General features: G+C 46.4%; 1 pseudogene; it reads left to right on the top strand.

Moving 5' to 3' along the window:
* The first annotated feature begins 607 nt into the window (after positions 1-607).
* Positions 608-14,674, top strand: LOC108516735 (N-chimaerin-like; annotated as a pseudogene).
* Positions 14,675-15,231: the final 557 nt, after the last annotated feature.

Genomic DNA, 15,231 nt, shown 5'->3' with positions numbered 1-15,231 from the left:
ACTCTTCTGCAGGTCAGAAATGTTCCCAGATGCTGCAGTCATTTCAGTTTGATTTCATTGGAGATACTCTGACTTGATGATGATATTAACATCACTGAATCCTTCAAGGAATTTGTTGAATTGCTCGAAAAAAGTAGAGAAAGTGAAGATGATGGTACACGATGCTAGTGATTTTCTCATCAGACCCCTGGGAAGCTTCCAGAAGGAGCAAATAGGCTTCATTGAGGATGTGGTGAGAAGATGGCCATCTGCAAACCAGGAGGATGCTCTCACCAGACACCAGTCTGCTGGTACCCAGCCTCCAAAACTGTGCAAAATAAATGTTTGTTGGTTACATCCTAAATAAATAAGTAAATAATAAAATAAGTTGGGCGATCATTAAAAAAAAAAAAAATACCTGGCTGTGGCTGGGTGCAGTGGTTCAGGACTGTAATCCTAGCACTTTGGGAGGTTGAAGGAGGAGGATTGCTTGAGGCCAGGAGTTCAAGACCAACTCAATATTTAAAAAAAACAAAAACAAAAACAAACAAACTTGGGGCAATAGTCCTGTTTTCTAGTAGAGTCTTTTTGCAAAAAATGCTGTGATGCTATCCATGTTCTTGAATATATGGAGGACAAAAAAAAAAAAAAAAGATCAGCCCTGACCCTCTTTGATATAGATGAAAATCGATTTCCTATTTGGAAATCTTCCTTATATCAGCTACAACAGGAAGCCCCTCATCCTTGAAGGATTATCTGTACTTTTGAGGAAGAAAACAGCCTGAAGTATCATGGAAGAGAGTTTCACGGCATGATCTCTGGAGAAGCAGCCGACCAGCTCTTGAGTGTGGCTGAGGGAGATACATCATGGGGAGAGGCAGCAACAGCCAGAGCCCTACACTTTGGCTTTCAGATTGGGAAGTCAAACAAGAAACTTGAGGCTCTAGTGCAATGGAAATCACTTTGCTGGGGAGAAACACTGTGCGTCCACCCACAATCTGGTAATTGATGGCTTGATTACTCTCTCTCTTGAAACAAGGCAGCAGAATACATTGCCAAGGTGATGATAAACCCAGTTTATGAACACATAGGATGCACAACCTTCAACAGAGAGTCTGCTGGCAAAACATATATGCCAGTCCTGAAAGAGACACATGGTGAGATTCTACAGGCCAGGATGAGGTGTTGGAGAAAAGACCAACATCACTTATTAGAAGAGCAACTCTGAAAGAAAACGAGCAAATTCCAAAATATGAAAAGGTTCACAATTTCAAGGTCCATGGATCGAGAGGCCCATGCTTAGTGTGAATACTGTGCCATTCTCATGTATGGTCTCATTGCTCAGGGAGTGAACCATGTGGATTGGTTTCAGTGTTCACAAGCAGTGACCCCACATGGTCCCAAATGACTGGAAACCAGGCTTGAGGCATGCCAACGTGTCCAGCTGTGACCTTACAGTGCTTGTCAAAAGCACACACTGCTAAGTGGCCAAGGGTGGTGGACATGTGCAACAGGGAGATTGAGTTTGAAAGTCCCAATTCTGAAGGGCTATACCATGTATCAGGATTTAGTGACCTAACTGATGTCAAGACGGCTTTTGACAGAGGTGGTGAGAAAGCAGCTATTTCTGTGAACACATACGAAGATGTCAGCATTATCACTGGAACTCAGAAACCGCACTTCAGGGATTTGCCAGTTTCACTAATTACACATGATGTCTACCCTAAGTTTATAGAATCTGCCAAAACTATGGATCCTAGTGAGTAACTGGAAACCCTTCATGAAGCATTGAAACTACTGACACCTACTCGTTGTGAAACCCTCTGATCCCTGATGGCGCATCTAAACAGAGTGACGCTCCATGAAAAGGAAAATCTTGTGAATGTGGAGAGCCCTGGAATTGTCTTTGGCCCATCCCTTCTGAGACCTCCGGAATGAAATGCCATGGCTGCACTGAACGATATACAATATCAGATTGTATATCCAGGTGATATTCCAGGTAAAGTTAGTAGCCCAGAGTGAGAACTTCATTGGTGACCATTTGGCCAATCAGATGGTGCTTTTTCCAGGCCTGCCTGTGGCCACCCATGGACCAATCAGCACATTCCTCCATTCTGAGCACATAAAAACCCCAGACTCAGGCTGACACACTCATTGGGATGATCTGCCTGTGGAAATGGGCTACCCACCATGGGTCTCCTCTCCACTGAGAGCTGGACACTAGTCCGGATGACCTGCCTACAGAAGGGGCTACCCACTGTGGGTCTCCTCTCCAATGAGAGCTGGACACTTATTGGAACAACCTGCCCGTGTAAAGGAGTTAGCCACTGTGGGTCTCCTGTCCGTTGAGAGCTGGACACTCATTGGGACAAACTGCCTGCATAAAGGAGCTACCCACTGTGGGTCTCCTCTCTGTTGAGAGGTGGACACTCATTGGGACAACCTGCCTGCATAAAGGAGCTACCCACTGTGGGTCTCCTCTCTGTTGAGAGGTGGACACTCATATTGATCAGGCTGGTCTCGAACTCCTGACCTCAAGTGATCTGCCCACCTCAGCCTCCCAAAGGGCTGAGATTACAGGCAAGAGCCACCACACCCAGCACACATTCGTTTTTCTGCAAATATGAGAGCAGTCCTCTTACTTCACACACACCTTGGTGACACTCTCAGGAGGCGACCTAGAGGAGCTACTGGCTTAAGGGGACAGAAAGGAGAGACAGTCCTCTGGGGGCAGGTACCCTCATTCTCCTCCACGTAGTGACAAGTTCGCCTTGACATGTCATTTCCCAAGAGTTCGCATTCCGAACACATTCGCATATTCAGACGCCTACCTGTTGCACAGAAGACTAGCGTTAGCTTTCCCTGCAGGGAGGGTTACCTTTGAAACATTTCCCCCAAAGTGACCTCTAGCAAAGTCATTTGAATCTCCTGTCTTGGGTTCTTGTCACTCTGCTCCAGGAAGGGGGAACAGCCAAAATTTACTGCACTGAATCCTGACCACCTGGGAAGGAAGAAGAAGAAAATGTAGCTTTCTTTAACACCCCAGGCTAATTAAAAAGGAATTGCCAGAGCCGGGCGCGGTGGCTTACGCCTGTAATCCCAGCACTTTGGGAGGCCAAGGCAGGCAGATCACGAGGTCAAGAGATCAAGACCATCCTGGCTAACACAGTGAAACCCCATCTCTACTAAAAATACAAAAAATTAGCCAGGCATGGTGGCGGGCGCCTGTAGTCCTAGCTACTTGGGAGGCTGAGGCAGGAGAACAGTATGGACCCCGGAGGTGGAGCTTGCAGTGAGCTGAGATCGCGCCACTGCACTCCAGCCTGGGTGACAGAGCGAGACTCCATCTCAAAAAAAAAAAAAAAAAAAAAAGGAATTGCCATTTGGACCTGGGGAAATAAATTGAAGGGGAGGTGACTGGTTTTAGGTCAACTCTGTACTTAAAACCCAATCCTTCACTCCCTCTACTTTTTCTTCAGAGCAAACCAGATTTCATCTTGCCAGATATTTGAGGGTATTCAGATCAGATGAGTCAAAGCCATTTGCAAATGTTATTCTCTCTTGTATAAAAGTAGGACAAAATGAGAGTATCATCTTCAAAACTGCAAATGAACCCAGGTTACCCAGATATTCAGCAGAAATCAATAAACCCATAAACCCATGACTGCTCATGACAATCAGTTTATTTTTTGTTTTAAAACTGGCAGTGGCTTTCATTCTCTATAAAGCTTTAGTCCTGCAGTGGACTTTTTCCCTGATACTTCAGAAGTCATCCTGGGAAATAAAGCTGCCATGCCTTCCTACGGGCCAGGAGTCAGACCCCGGATTCTGACTTCCTGAGAATGGTGGAAATTTGGATCCTTGCTGCTCATCGTGGATCGTATCCCGCCTGCACTCAGCAAGACAATGATTGAATTTTCAGGTGGAACTAGAGCTCCAAGGAGTGCAGGGGCTGGGAAAGGGATGCATCCCACTGGCCCCAACCCTATTTCAACCCCTCTCCTGGCTCCAACGAATGCCCAGGTTCTGGCATTTGCTACACATACCTCACCTTGTGGCCCCCCAGCCTCTCGGGATGCCCCCATCTTTTGGCCTGGCCTGGTTCCTCTCTACTACTTTGGGATATTTACCAAGTTTTCCATTCCTTACGAGTCTAGTTCTGCGGCAAATAGTCTGGCTCTCTGGCTGCAACTCAAGAAAGGCTCTCACCCACCTACACAACTGCTGGGTGACCTGAATGCACCCAAGTTTAGGTAACATGCCAGAGATGGAGAGACAATTAGTTAACTGTAGGACTGTATTAATCAGTCTCTCCAAATGCAGTTGAGGCACAGAGCCAAGGGTATTTAGCCCTTTTTGATTGTTTGCATCTAAATTAAAGTAGTTGCTACTTTCATCAATAGCAATTAATATTTCCTGAGTGCTTCTCAGTAGCATAGCATTGCATTAAGTCTGCCTAGGGCTTTTCACAACATAGAGGATGTGAAATTTCTGGTCTCAATGAGCATATAATAATAAGCAAGACATGACAATTAATTAGCAAATATTTACAGAGTGTGTATTTAGCCTAGGCATCTTGCTAGAAGCTTATACACCACAACTCAATCATCATAGAAGGGACCTGCAAATAGGGAGAGGCTGTCTCCAAAGGCCCGAGCTGCACAAAGGCGGGAGAGTTTGCTCTCACACTCTGGCCCCAGGCACCACCAATGGTTTCCAACCCTGAGCAGTACCTTTCTCTCAGGGAGTGCCTGGAAATGTATGGGAGCATTTGTTATTTGCCTTAGGCTACAAACTGGCATTTACTGCGTGCAGTACAGGGATGCTGATGTTTGACAATGTGCCAGACAGTCCTTCACAACTGAGAACTTTCCCACTCAAAATGCGTGTAGAACCCCTGTTGAAAGCTGACAGAGTAAAAGCTGTGAAAATATTCACAGGGTTGAGGAGTCCTCTGGCGATTTTCCTCCCCCATAGTTTGAGAAATCCTCTTTTGGAAGGGGAATGACATTTGGAAGGGTGAGGGCCAGGTTAGCCCAAACTCTCCGGGAGCCTGACTGCTTCAGGCATTAGAGAGTAAGCCTCGCCGGGCGCGGTGGCTCAAGCCTGTAATCCCAGCACTTTGGGAGGCCGAGACGGGTGGATCACGAGGTCAGGAGATCGAGACCATCCTGGCTAACACGGTGAAACCCCGTCTCTACTAAAAAATACAAAAAAATTAGCCGGGCGAGGTGGTGGGCGCCTGTAGTCCCAGCTACTCGGGAGGCTGAGGCGGGAGAATAGCGTGAACCCGGGAGGCGGAGCTTGCAGTGAGCTGAGATCCGGCCACCGCACTCCAGCCTGGGCGGCAGAGCGAGACTCCATCTCAAAAAAAAAAAAAAAAAAAAAAAAAAAAAAAAAAGAGTAAGCCTCAGTGGTCTGTTCTGCTAACAAGTCCAGAAGATTGTATTTTTCACCGTTATGGCTGAGTTCTCTTTTCGGAAGAAGTTAAGCAAGATTCTAAGTTTGGAATATTATTTGGTCCTTGTTTTCAACTCAACAGTCACATCACAGTGACATTTCAGGGTAATGTTTCTTAATAATTGCGACCAATTAAAAAAAAAGAGAAGGAACATGAAGTGTAAAAGGACTAGTGCCCCTGTAGTAAAATGTTCATCGGAGACCCTGTCACCAACTGAGCCCCAGGCTTCGCACGATGGTCTGCGTTGTGGTCGAGCTGCCCGCAGATTTGCAGCAAGAGGCCAGTGAGGGGCAGCCTGAAACCATAGAAAGAAGTGGAACAGACCCGAGCATGGTGGCTCATGCCTGTAATCCCACACTTTGGGAGGCCACATTGGGCAGATCACCTGACGTCACGGTTTTGAGACCAGCCTGGCCCACATGGCGAAACCTGGTCTCTACTAAAAATACACACACAAAAAAAAGATTAGCTGGATGCGGTGATGGGCGCCTGTAGTCCCAGCTACTCGGGAAGCTGAGGCAGGAGAATCACTTCAACCTGGGGGGTGGAGGTTGCAGTGAGCCAAGATCACACCACTGCACTCCAGCCTGGATGACAGAGCAAGACTCTGTCTCAAAAAAAAAAAAAAAAAGAAGTGGAACAATCAGTCAGTCAGTGGACTGACTCCGGGGCAGGCAGTCAGAGAGAGTAGCAGGGACGGAAAGGAGAATTGACACCCAGCGGAAGCAGACTGTGGACGAGCCAGCCTGAATCTGCAAGGGGGGCAGGGCATGTGGGGTAAGGCACCAGAGTTCCAACCCACTCGCAGCAATGCTCTTCGGAAACAGACTGAAGTGTGGCCTTGGAGAGTGGCATCTGGCTCCGAGGAAGGCCACTGACGCCTTCGGGAAGGGGTGCCAAGTCTTCGTTCACTCACAAGAACAATTAAGGCATAATTTTTTTTTAATTAATTAATTAATTTTTTTTGAGACAGGGTCTCACTCTGTCGCCCATGCTGGAGTACAGTGGCACCATCATGGCTTACTCCAGTCTCAACCTCCTGGCTCAAGTGATCCTCCGCCTCAGCCTCTGGAATAGCTGGCACTACAAGCATGCGCTATGATGGTGTCTAATTTTTTAATTTTTTAATAGCGAGTTTCCTTATGTTGCCTAGGCTGGCCTCAAACTCCTGGGTTCAAGTGATCCTCCCACCTTGGCCTCTCAAAGTGTTGGGATTACAAGTGTGAGTCACCGCTCCTGGCCTTGGGGTTTTCCTTTAACACTTATTACCACTTCTGTTTTCTAAGAGATCCTTTTGTACGTACAGCCCAAGACAGCATCAGTCCTTTTTTGCAGTGGTGATGTTATGGGCTCATATGTACCCTAAGTAATTACTCACTATTACTCCTGCTTCTTTCCTACATTGCTGTTTCTTAAATAGCAGCCTTCCCTGTTAAATATTTGTGGAATATTATTTCTCCCTAGGTGTATTACATTAACCTATACACTTATGCTAGCATTACTTTATCCTAAATCAAAAGTGCATTTTTTTATAAAAAGTATTTTCAACTTACCATGGGTTTACCTGGATGTAATCTCACGGTAAGTGGAGGGGCTACTGAATGCATATTGCTTTTGCACCATTGTGAAGTTGAAACTTGTAAGTCAAACCATAGTAAGTCAGGGACCATCTGTGTTAAATCTAATCTCATTCACTTCATTTCCTCACTAAATTTGCCAGATCAAACTACAATTTAATCCGTGTTTTTCTGTCTCCCTCCATCTCTTTCTTCCTTCCTCCTTCCCTCTCTTCCTCTCTTCCTTTTACTTTGTCTTTTCTAATTTAGTAGCACAAATCATTTTCCTCCTTCTCATTAGTAGATAAATTGTGGTGTAAAGGTCTTGGCCACAATGGATCCCCACCGTGTTACAGTCTACGCCTCCCCCTTCCAAGAGCATTAATAATCAGTGCTTACTGTTGCCAGTCTGATTGTCAACAGTTTGCATTTATCATGAGGGTTGGCAGTAATGGCTGTGGATTTGGCTTTACTGGAGGGGATTAGTTGTGGAGTCCTGATAAGATAAGTAAGCAACAAAGAGGAAGGGACCCCAGGTAGGGAGGGGCCCTAGCTGGGGAAGAATAATGAACAATTGCTCTGAGAAACAGCTAATCACAACTCATGGGTACAATGACCTCATTCATGGGCACAATGGCCTCTTTCCATGGGCACAACGCCCTCTTTCTGCACGTAGCCCCTCCAGTGCGACCCCTATAAAACTTCCCTCCAGGCTCTGCCTCTTTGCAGACAGCCCCTTCTCTGCTGTGCTGCCTGTTGCTTTTTTGCAACACATTTTCATAGTTTCTCTAATAAATCTGCCTTTCTTTACCTACAATGGTCTTGGGAAATTCCTTCATCGCCCTTGCCACTGGACCCAGCTAGTCCCGCCCATGACATTAGTGTCATATCTTGAACTCTTAACTGTTGAAATAATTCTTTCCCTTTGCAGATTGACCTGGCTTTCCTGCTAATAGTTAGCTATTGGACAGTCAACAACCTTGCACTTCCTTTTCTCTGTAATGTAGGCATTGATAGGAGGGGACTTGTATTCAATCATACTTGCATGTGCACACTACACTCTTATCCCATCGTTACTTCTCCAGGCTACAGCATGATGGCAGCTGGGAATAGCAGCCCTCCATGGTTGGCCACTTGATTCTGGGTCAAGACTCCTGCCTTCTAGTCCCACTTAGTCACAACTTTGGCTGGTACAGGACGCCCAGCCTCTCTGTATCTTGGTGTTCTCTGTCTATAAGATGGAGAGCACCTCACAAGATGTGGGATGTATGGGAACAAGCCAGCGTCTGGGGATATTTTTAGGAGGCTGGGATTTTAAATAGAAATAAATAAATAAAGTTTCGAAAGTCAACATCCTAAAAAAGATCATAACAAGAAGAGATCACCTATATAACTGGGATTGCAGGACTTGAAGTAGAGAATGCAGGATTCAGGTAAGTTGGCTTTCTGTTGTATCTCTGAGGTATGTCTGGGTCCTCATGCAGCTCAAAAGTTGGGGAACTAGGTGTGGGTCTGTACACGCAAATGCAGCCAGCACCATCTCCAGCACCTTTGAGTTTCGCATCCTCCCATATCACATGGATGCATATGACTTTGGAAGAGATGCTGGGTTCTAGGGATAATCCCAGAATCAGGTAAGTCTGGGCTACACTGAGTATCCAAGTTCATTTTTCAGTCATTCATGTCAGAGAAACTAATGAAACTCTGTCATTTTCAAAATAGGAAGTGACTTCCCCAGGATCACATGGTTACAACACTTCTAGGTCGAGACCACACTCCGGAGTGCAATTCTGTATGGTGGTTAGAAGCACAGGCTTTGGATCTGACAGATCTAGGCTCCAGAACCCCTGGAAAGCAAGCAGCATATCTGTCATTATTTGCAGTCTACCTGGGAAACCCAAGAAAATTGGTCAAAAATGTGACCAATTTACCAGTCATGTCTTCGGTGAATATTGTAAAATCATAATGATTCTTAAATTGATATTTTAGATTAAATTCTAGAGTCAGAACACATAATAACAAATCAAACTTTGGGAGGCTGAGACGGGCGGATCACGAGGTCAGGAGATCAAGACCATCCTGGCTAACCTGGTGAAACCCCGTCTCTACTAAAAATACAAAAAACTAGCCGGGCGAGGTGGTGGACCCCTGTAGTCCCAGCTACTCCGGAGGCTGAGGCAGGAGAATGGCGTGAACCCGGGAGGCGGAGCTTGCAGTGAGCTGAGATCCGGCCACTGCACTCCAGCCCAGGCGACAGAGCAAGACTCCGTCTCTAAAAAAAAAAAAAAAAAAACAAATCAAATTTTGTAAATGAGGGCAGACATGTACTGAAAGATATCTAAATACATATTATATATTAAACACATGTGCACACATAAGGGTGTGATACTTGCACAAGAGTGAACAGACAAACCAGTGGGAGGGTGAATTATTCAATAAATAGTGCTACAAAAAAAAAAATTGAAGACCCATTGTTTTCCAGGTAAATTAAGGCAGTAAGTGTAAAAAAAAAAAAAAAGTCACAATAAGAAAACTGGGGGAAAAAATAGCTAAATATTTATATGACCTATGGCTGGGAAAGAACTTTGGAAACATTGAAAGTACAAAGAAAAAGATAATTTGGCTACATAAAATGTAAAACGCAGGCACATAAAAATTAATTTAAAACACAATAAGCTAGAAAATGACAGACAATGAGTTAATGTTTCTTTCATTCGGCAAATTTTTTTTTTTTTTTTTTTTTTTTTTTTTTTTTTTTTTTGAGACAGAGTCTCACTCTGTTGCCCAGGCTGGAGTGCAGTGGCGTGATCTCGGCTCACTGCAACCTCCACCTGCCAGGTTCAAGCAATTATCCTGCCTCAGCCTTCCGAGTAACTGGGTCTATAGGCAAGTGCCACCATGCCCAACTAATTTTTTGTATTTTTAGTAGAGACGGGGGGTTTCACCATGCTGGCCAGGCTGGTCTCGAACTCCTGACCTCCTGATCTGCCTGCCTTGCCCTCCGAAAGTGCTAGGATCACAGGTGTGAGCCACTGCGCCTGGCCTTGCCAAATATTTCTTGAGTACCTACTATATGCTAGGTACTTGCTATGTGCTGGATGTGCAGCAGCAGACAATACAGCAAAAGCACCTGTCCTGAGGGAGTAGACAGTGGACAAGTTGTTAAGAGGGGCAGCAAACCCCAACAAGAAAATGGACAGAGCATATGAGCAGACAATTCACCTAAGAGAAAAACTGAGCACATAATCAACTCCTGTGTGGTGCTTCCCCGAGTCTAGTGTTAATTCTGCAATCGGAACCTAGATCCTGTATCAACTGCTCAGCTCCCCTTTGGAAGCCCAGCCTCCCTCCTATTCACTGCACCAGACCTTTGCCAACATTGGCTTCTCTGTCCACACTCTTCAGCCAGGCCTTGCCATCCCTGCCACCCATCTGGGATTCCAGGCTCCCGGGAATGGTCTGGGATCCCGGCTCCTCCATGTAAGACCTGCATGACCTTGGGCAGGTCACTTACCCTCTCTGTGCCTCCATTTCTTCATCTATGGATTGCTGATTAAAGTAGTACCCGCCTCTTAGCGGTGAGGATCAAAGTCCTCAGGACGGCCCCCTGGGCAGAGAGGCCGCTCTCAATAAACTGCCATGATTATGGCTCTCCTTTCAAGGTGGCCCAAAGCCAGGTCTACAGAGGGGCAGCTGTGCTGGGACTGGAGGAAAAACCCACTCCCCACAGGCCAGCAGGAGCACTGCCTCTGTGCAGGACTGGCCCTGCGTCGAAGTTTTACAGCAACTGCCCTCACCCTAATGGCAGCAAATCTCCCCTCTGAGCCAACTGTGGGTGTGCAAGGCTGGGGAGAACTCAGAATCAGGAAACTCGCTTCTCGCTGTTCTTATGGACATGTTGTGGGTCTTTATTTGTGACGTCCAAATGCATTGCATTGCAGGACTACCCACATGAACTCACCTGGGATGGTTCACCAAATCCTAATAAACTCCTACCTGGCCTGTCTCTTGAGCCAATGCAAAGCAATGGAAAAAGACATGAAAAAAGGTCTCTTTGAACGCCCAAGTAATGAATGAAAACTAAGAAATCTTGCTAGCATTCCTCCTCCGATCTTGTCGAAAACAAACCCTACCCTATACATGTTTATTCTTCTGCCTGGGCTTCTTCAGGTATCCCCGCGGGGAAATGCTACAATCCTGGGGTTGTATTTCAGCGTGGCTCAGTCCTGCCTTGGCAGTGACACAAGATAGCAAAACTACTGTTCTCCAAGGTAAGAGGGAGATTTAGGGTTTGTATTCCAAGTGGCTGATGTGAAATTTCAGGGGCTCTTGGATTCTTGGCTTGGGAGCAAGGCCATGAATAACTAAGACTTTCAAAATGTCTTTATTCCCCCTGCTTCATTACAAAGCACCTTAGGAAGAAGAAAGTGCTACATGGAGAATTCGACAGTGGAACTCTAATGCTGTCCTCGTTCACAAAACCAAGATATACTTCAATACCACAATACCAACATAGCTCTTGGCCATAAAGATAGAATTTTCAAAAGCATAGAAGATGCTCAAATTTTTATTTTCAAATTTTAAAGTTCCTTCTCCTAACTTCAACCCTCCCAATTTGTAAGTAGGAATATTATAGTTCATCACAAATTGGTATTCCAACACATTAATACAGTGGTGAAACATAGGAGACAGAACATGTATATAGTGTGAGTATGTACATTAATAGGCATGAAGCTTTAAAAAGGAGATCCTGTTAGAGATTTAATTTTAACTGTACCAGCGCCTGGTTTCACCTTTATTTTTCCTTAACCCATGTTCTCTATTTCACAACAAAAGGAAACTTCTCATAAAGCGTTGAATTTGAAGATACAAATGTATTCAAGAAAATAACATTGATAACTTAAAGTGGAGATTTTATCTAAATGAGAATGATCACTGGAAACTGTGATGACACACAGAGGAAGTGTAGAATGTTCTAGTACCTTCTGAGTCAGGCTAGCAGCATGGGCAGGCTAGCACAGTGTCTTGATTGAGGGTTTTTCGTGATGCCATATCACAGACCTATGAGAAGATGGATTTCAAAGGACAAGTCATAGGTAACCTGTAAACAAGTAGTTAAATCCACTTTAGCACTGAAAGTTCCTTGAAGCACAGGTTAAATTTGTTCTGGGTAAATTGCTTCAGATTGAACAAGCTGACACTTCCCACTTCCTTCCTGTTTCTGTTTCCATTTTCTGTGTCCTAACTTTCTTCTTCCAGATCAGTTAGTTGTTTCCTCCTCCTGGACCAGTTTAATCATATCTATCATACAGGCAAGTCTTCTTGATTAATTAAGATAATTGTTTTGGTTTGGTTCTGAAATGCATTATCCCACCTTCTTAGTCTACTTAACAATATTTTCCTTAGGCTAATGTTAACATTGGTCTAAGGAAACTATGCCACCTCATTCTCCCACCCAGCCATGCCTTTCTCCTGCTACAGAAACTCCCACGCACAGAGACAAGGACAGCCAAGGTCTGGAAGTGCCAGGAGTCATTTTGGGATTTATGACAGGTGCTACACCTGTTCTGGGGACTGACGATGGAATGCACTTCTGGTCTGCTCTGCCTTAATTTGTTTTTCTAGACATGTTCAACAGCTGGACAAGATCCCTATGATCCATTAGGCTCTGTGCCCTTGAAACACTCACGCAAACAGCTGGAGAATCCCTGCAGGCTCACACTCTCCATGGCAGTCCTTAAGAAACTCAGCTTTCCCACGACCAGACATCTAGAAACAGAATGAGTGAGGCAGGGGAGGCGTACAGTGTAAGAAATGGAAGGAAAATTCTAAATGTAAAGAAAAAAGGAGCCCCCAAGTTCAGGCACTGTATTTGGTCCTGTAGATACAAAGATCAATATAGTGAGATATCTTACTAAGATCATAAAATAAATAAGATGTGGGATCTTAGAGTCTAGAAAATGGAACAGACAAGTAACTCAATAACTACCAATTTAATATAATAACAGTAATAGAATGTACAGTCCTCAGAGGATGTGCAGAGAAGCAGGAGTGAGAAACCCTATCTGAGGGCACAGGGACAGGTTTTGTTGTTGTCGGTTTTTTTCTGAGACAGTTTCACTCTGTCGCCAGGCTGGAGTGCAGTGGTGTGATCTCAGCTCACTGCACCCTCTGCCTCTGCCTCCCGGGTTCAAGTGATTCTCCTGCCTCATCCTCCCCAGTAGCTGGGACAAGGACAGGTTTTAAAGAGAATTTAGCCACAGAGTTTTCAGAGAAGAGTCGACTAGAAAGATTCAGTGCGGCAGGATGCTCTGGGCACGATGGAGATGGACATATACAACCTAATAAAGAAGACAGGAACGACCTCCTCCTGCCCTCCAATAAAGACACCCGGCCAGTTTCCAACCCTAACATATAGGTATGTCTGCTTAGTGGACACTGAAATGAAGAGGAGGCTCAGAGCCAAGCATGTTAGACTGGGACGTTCAGGAAAGAGCAGAGAAGTTTGCTGCTCAGGAAAGAGGGGAGAGGGGGACCCCAGGCCACTGCGAAGGCTCCAGAGGAGGCAGAACTTGCAGGCGCCCTTGGGTTCTCCGAGGGGGCTTGGCAGCCACGGGGACCAGGGAGGCGTGAGAAATGAGGGTAGTTAGGGTAATTAGGGCAGGGCCCCCTGAAGGAGCGCCTTCCAGCCCAGGCTGCGGCGGGAGGATGCACTTTACCATCCAAACCAAGTGGGGAAGAGGAAGAGCGGCGATCAGTCGCTGCAACAAAAAAGAAGTGCTCCAGGTAGGAGGATTACTTGAGGCGAAGAGTTTCAGACTAGCCTGGCCAACATAGTGAGACCCTGTCTCTATTTTTTTTTTTAAGGCAAAATTTAAATTAAAAAAGAAAGAAGAAAAAGAGGAAGTGCTGGCTGTGCAGCACAGCAGAAAACTTGGGGCAATGATGACCACGTGGACAAAGGCTGCAAGTGCCGGGAAAAGAGGACAGGCCGAGAACCGCTGGTTTGCAGACCCCTAACTGGACCCCGCTGGTCCCCGCAGCTGACTCCCTAAACTCGGAGGAAGTACCAGTTGGCCGGGTGCTGGGCGACCCGGGCGCTGGCCCCGCTCCAGGTCTCCGGAGCAGGGGTGCAGGCCCGAGCACCTGCACATGGCGCGCGCCCCTAGCTCCTCCCGGACGGCAGCTCACCAGCCCCCGCCTTAAGTTTCTGGCTTCCACCCAGCCAAAGCCAGGAAATCTCTGTCCTTAAGCCTCGATTTGTTAATTATTCAAGCACTCTGTGTGAGAGAGACAGCGTGTGTGTTTAACTTCCTTCATTAAAAAGCACGCCGAGCCCACTGGGACCGCGGTGCTGAAGAGGCCGCCGGGCCGGGAGAGACTGCATTCTGAGAACCAGCCTGCAAGCCCCGAAGTCGGAGATCGCAAGGTCCTAGTGGCAACAGAGCCTCCTAGCGATGAGAGTGAGCCTCGCCCCGGCTCCGGTGAATCCTTCCCAGCTCACCTCGCCACAGGTCTGGTGTCTCCCAGGTCCTCCCCGGCCGGTCGCGGGCAGAGCTGGGAGGGCTTCTCAGCCCTCCGGGCACCCCTGCTGCGGCTCCATCCAGACCCTCCCGCTGCCAGGAGCAGGGACCGGGGACGCTGGGCCCCGATTCAAGCCTATCATGGTGGAGCATAACAACATAACGTCACGTCACGTCACATAACATAACATAACATAACATAACATAACATAACATAACATAACAACACAACACAACACAACACACTGAGCGTTTAGATTCAGCATGTACTCTGGGCCAGGCTCAGCTCTAAGCTGGTGTGGATCACCACGATGACCTCTAGACTCTCCTCTGAGGTGGGTTCTACTGTTAGCCCATTTAACAGATGAGGAAATGGAGACAGAAGTGGTGGAGGAACTGGCCTAAGCTCAGGCGGTGGTTAAGTGACCAGGGCAAGCCCCTGCCCCCTGTGCTGGAGGAAGCCCGCGCCCAGGCTCTGTCGCTAAGCAGGGCACGCCTTCTATGCAGCACCCAGATGCATGGAACACTGTGCACGTGCACGGGAATAAGAAACCGTGACAAAAATACAGGTGCATCGATGTAGAGTAATGAGAAAGGAAAGCTGTTTGTAAGCACGATTTAAAAACCCCAGAAAACATCAGGGGGAAAAATGGAACGGCTGGAACAAAATTTTAAACCTGGGTTGGCTATAAAATAACATACAACTGAAGAA

The sequence above is a fragment of the Rhinopithecus bieti genome, unplaced genomic scaffold (assembly GCF_001698545.2).
Source record: "Rhinopithecus bieti isolate Rb0 unplaced genomic scaffold, ASM169854v2 scaffold_38004, whole genome shotgun sequence".
Lineage (NCBI taxonomy): Eukaryota > Metazoa > Chordata > Mammalia > Primates > Cercopithecidae > Rhinopithecus > Rhinopithecus bieti.
The sequence above is the reverse complement of the archived record's forward strand: the minus strand, read 5'-3'. Positions and strand labels throughout refer to the sequence as shown.